We start from the raw sequence: 5,204 nt of genomic DNA, 5'->3' as shown, positions 1-5,204 counted from the left end.
TAAATGCATTCAGCACTAACAGCTCTGAGTGTGTTTCCATCCCCAAAGTTCCTCTTCACCCTTCACTGAGCCCTTAACATCTCCATGTATTATTCAGAATGTGATTCAGATTGTTGTGTAATTGTGAGTTGTAATGGAGTCCTTGTTCTCAATGGGACTGCTAAAACAGATAGATAAAGGTGTTAATAAATAAATGCATTCAGCACTAACAGCTCTGAGTGTCTTTCCATCTCTTCCCTGGTATGAATGAATGATTGTGATGTAATAAATATGTGTTGGTGCTGCAGGCCGTTGCTGCTCCTTGCAACATTGTAAGTTCAACATCATCTTTCTAAAATGTCACTTGCCAAATCTAACAGTAGCCTATCAGGAGCCTATCACTATCTAACAGTAGCCTATCACTATCTAACAGTAGCCTATCACTATCTAACAGTAGCCTATCATTATCTAACAGGAGCCTATCACTATCTAACAGTAGCCTATCACTATCTAACAGGAGCCTATCACTATCTAACAGTAACCTATCACTATCTAACAGTAGCCTATCACTATCTATCACTATCTAACAGTAGCCTATCACTATCTAACAGTAGCCTATCACTATCTAACAGTAGCCTATCACTATCTAACAGTAGCCTATCGCTATCTAACAGTAGCCTATCGCTATCTAACAGTAGCCTATCGCTATCTAACAGTAGCCTATCACTATCTAACAGTAGCCTATCACTATCTAGCAGTAGCCTATCACTATCTAACAGTAGCCTATCACTATCTAACAGTAACCTATCACTATCTAACAGGAGCCTATCACTATCTAACAGTAGCCTATCACTATCTAACAGTAGCCTATCACTATCTATCACTATCTAACAGTAGCCTATCACTATCTAACAGTAGCCTATCACTATCTAACAGGAGCCTATCGCTATCTAACAGTAGCCTATCGCTATCTAACAGTAGCCTATCACTATCTAACAGTAGCCTATCGCTATCTAACAGTAGCCTATCACTATCTAACAGTAGCCTATCACTATCTAACAGGAGCCTATCACTATCTAACAGGAGCCTATCACTATCTAACAGTAGCCTATCACTATCTAACAGTAGCCTATCACTATCTAACAGTAGCCTATCACTATCTAACAGTAGCCTATCACTATCTAACAGTAGCCTATCACTATCTAACAGTAGCCTATCACTATCTAACAGTAGCCTATCACTATCTAACAGGAGCCTATCACTATCTAACAGTAGCCTATCACTATCTAACAGTAGCCTATCACTATCTAACAGTAGCCTATCACTATCTAACAGTAACCTATCACTATCTAACAGTAACCTATCACTCGTTTTTATGTTTAACTTTAAATCAGTTAACGGTGTATCAATGAAAATCTGATATAGAGTGGAATGTACTGTTGACCAACCCATATATTTCAGCAGGGAAGTGTTCCTCACACCATCATTTCAAATGGTAGGACATGTGTCCTGTTGAAGCTAACTGGCTAATGGTAGGACATGTGTCCTGTTGAAGCTAACTGGCTGATGGTAGGACATGTGTCCTGTTGAAGCTAACTGGCTGATGGTAGGACATGTGTCCTGTTGAAGCTAACTGGCTGATGGTAGGACATGTGTCCTGTTGAAGCTAACTGGCTGATGGTAGGAAATGTGTCCTGTTGAAGCTAACTGGCTGATGGTAGGACATGTGTCCTGTTGAAGCTAACTGGCTGATGGTAGGACATGTGTCCTGTTGAAGCTAACTGGCTGATGGTAGGACATGTGTCCTGTTGAAGCTTACTGGCTGATGGTAGGACATGTGTCCTGTTGAAGCTAACTGGCTGATGGTAGGACATGTGTCCTGTTGAAGCTAACTGGCTGATGGTAGGACATGTGGCCTGTTGAAGCTAACTGGCTGATGGTAGGACATGTGTCCTGTTGAAGCTAACTGGCTGATGGTAGGACATGTGTCCTGTTGAAGCTAACTGGCTGATGGTAGGACATGTGTCCTGTTGAAGCTAACTGGCTGATGGTAGGACATGTGTCCTGTTGAAGCTTACTGGCTGATGGTAGGACATGTGTCCTGTTGAAGCTAACTGGCTGATGGTAGGACATGTGTCCTGTTGAAGCTAACTGGCTGATGGTAGGACATGTGTCCTGTTGAAGCTTACTGGCTGATGGTAGGACATGTGTCCTGTTGAAGCTAACTGGCTGATGGTAGGACATGTGTCCTGTTGAAGCTAACTGGCTGATGAAGGACAATAACCTAGTATGCCTATTTACAGCAGCATATTTGTAACGGTTGTTGCTGTGTTGAATGGACCAAACTGCAGACGGAATGTGGATACTCATCTTTTTAATATATACGAGCAAAGCATCCACAGGAAAAACAATAACTACTAACTACAGGCTAACATGCTACGTACAAACAAAAGACTAGCAGTGTTAGCACAACCACCCACAAACCCAAGTGACAAACATACTCCTAAATATATGACTCCCAATCAGGAACAACGATCCCCAGCTGTTCCTGATCAGGAGTCACAAGACTAACACAGAAACAGACATACTAGACAACACATACAGACTTCTTCTGCCACGTCCTGACCAAAATACTACACCACTACTCCGCTCTGCTGGTCAGGACGTGAAAATATTATTTAATAGTTGTTATACCAAAATTAATTGATGTCAATTGAATTAAAAAAAATATAATTTTACATGATAAAGTTCCCAAACTATAACCTACTAAGATAGGCACCTGGCACAATTCTGATTGGTACAGGTTATGAGTCACTTTTGTAGGCATCGTGATTTATGAGTAATGAGAAAACAATCAGCAAAAGCAAATATTTAGATTGAATATGTAGGCAAATTCCATAATCAGTGGACCTGCGTGAGGGGTGTCATGAAGAATGTGGCCGTTTTGAAGGGGCTGATACAGTGTTACCACTATTTAGGGTGTTATGAAGGGGCTGATACAGTGTTACCACTATTTAGGGTGTTATGAAGGGGCTGATACAGTGCTACCACTATTTAGGGTGTTTTGAAGGGGCTGATACAGTGTTACCACTATTTAGGGTGTTATGAAGGGGCTGATACAGTGTTACCACTATTTAGGGTGTTATCAAATCAAATCAAATCAAATTTATTTATATAGCCCTTCGTACATCAGCTGAAATCTCAAAGTGCTGTACAGAAACCCAGCCTAAAACCCCAAACAGCAAGCAATGCATGTGAAAGAAGCACGGTGGCTGGGAAAAACTCCCTAGGAAAAACTCCTGAGAAAGGCCAAAAACCTAGGAAGAAACCTAGAGAGGAACCAGGCTATGAGGGGTGGCCAGTCCTCTTCTGGCTGTGCCGGATGGATATTATAACAGAACATGGTCAAGATGTTAAAATGTTCGTAAATGACCAGCATGGTCAAATAATAATAATCATAGTAATTGTCGAGGGTGCAACAAGCACGTCCGGTGAACAGGTCAGGGTTCCGTAGCCGCAGGCAGAACAGTTGAAACTGGAGCAGCAGCATGGCCAGGTGGACTGGGGACAGCAAGGAGTCATCATGCCAGGTAGTCCTAGGGCTCAGGTCCTCCGAGAGAAAGAAAGAAAGAAAGAAAGAGAGAATTAGAGAGAGCATATTTACATTCACACAGGACACCGGATAAGACAAGAGAATACTCCAGATGTAACAGACTGACCCTAGCCCCCCGACACATAAACTACTGCAGCATAAATACTGGAGGCTGAGACAGGAGGGATCAGAAGACACTGTGGCCCCATCCGATGATACCCCCGGACAGGGCCAAACAGGCAGGATATAACCCCACCCACTTTGCCAAAGCACAGCCCCCACACCACTAGAGGGATATCTACAACCACCAACTTACCGTCCGAAGACAAGGCCGAGTATAGCCCACAAAGATGTCCGCCACGGCACAACCCAAGGGGGGGGCGCCAACCCAGACAGGAAGACCACGTCAGTGGCTCAACCTACTCAAGTGACGCACCCCTCCCATGGACGGCATGGAAGAACACCAGTAAGTCAGTGACTCAGCCCCTGTAAAAGGGTTAGAGGCAGAGAATCCCAGTGGGAAGAGGGGAACCAACAAGGCAGAGACAGCAAGGGCGGTTCGTTGCTCCAGCCTTTCCGTTCACCTTCACACTCCTGGGCCAGACTATACTTAATCATAGGACCTACTGAAGAGATAAGTCTTCAGTAAAGACTTAAAGGTTGAGACTGAGTCTGCGTCTCTCACATGGGTAGGCAGACCATTCCATAAAAATGGAGCTCTATAGGAGAAAGCCCTACCTCCAGCCGTTTGCTTAGAAATTCTAGGGACAATTAGGAGGCCTGCGTCTTGTGACCGTAGCGTACGTGTAGGTATGTACGGCAGGACCAAATCGGAAAGACAGGTAGGAGCAAGCCCATGTAATGCTTTGTAGGTTAGCAGTAAAACCTTGAAATCAGCCCTTGCCTTAACAGGAAGCCAGTGTAGGGAAGCTAGCACTGGAGTAATATGATCAAATTTTTTGGTTCTAGTCAGGATTCTAGCAGCCGTATTTAGCACTAACTGAAGTTTGTTTAGTGCTTTATCCGGGTAGCCGGAAAGTAGAGCATTGCAGTAGTCGAGCCTAGAAGTAACAAAAGCATGGATTAATTTTTCTGCGTCATTTTTGGACAGAAAGTTTCTGATTTTTGCAATGTTACGTAGATGGAAAAAAGCTGTCCTTGAAGCAGTCTTGATATGTTCTTCAAAAGAGAGATCAGGGTCCAGAGTAACGCCGAGGTCCTTCACAGTTTTATTTGAGACGACTGTACAACCATCCAGATTAATTGTCAGATTCAACAGAAGATCTCTTTGTTTCTTGGGACCTAGGACAAGCATCTCTGTTTTGTCCGAGTTTAAAAGTAGAAAATTTGCAGCCATCCACTTCCTTATGTCTGAAACACAGGCTTCTAGCGAGGGCAATTTTGGGGCTTCACCATGTTTCATTGAAATGTACAGCTGTGTGTCGTCCGCATAGCAGTGAAATTTAACATTATGTTTTCGAATGACATCCCCAAGAGGTAAAATATATAGTGAAAACAATAGTGGTCCTAGAACGGAACCTTGAGGAACACCGAAATTTACAATTGATTTGTCAGAGGACGAACCATTCACAGAGACAAACTGATATCTTTCCCACAGATAAGATCTAAACCA

The 5,204-nt window shown here is 43.2% G+C and overlaps 1 long non-coding RNA gene across 1 annotated transcript; it reads right to left on the bottom strand.

The window, feature by feature from the left end:
- Window positions 1-243: 243 nt before the first annotated feature.
- LOC115191161 (uncharacterized) lies at window positions 244-551 on the bottom strand. Its single transcript, XR_003877553.1, has 2 exons — window positions 522-551; window positions 244-363 (listed from the first exon to the last, which is right to left on the bottom strand). It is a non-coding gene; the product is annotated as an uncharacterized LOC115191161 (long non-coding RNA).
- Between the last annotated feature and the right edge of the window lie 4,653 nt (window positions 552-5,204).

This window comes from Salmo trutta, unplaced genomic scaffold, assembly GCF_901001165.1.
Source record: "Salmo trutta unplaced genomic scaffold, fSalTru1.1, whole genome shotgun sequence".
Lineage (NCBI taxonomy): Eukaryota > Metazoa > Chordata > Actinopteri > Salmoniformes > Salmonidae > Salmo > Salmo trutta.
Note: the sequence above shows the minus strand (reverse complement) of the source record. Positions and strands in the feature narration are given on the sequence as shown.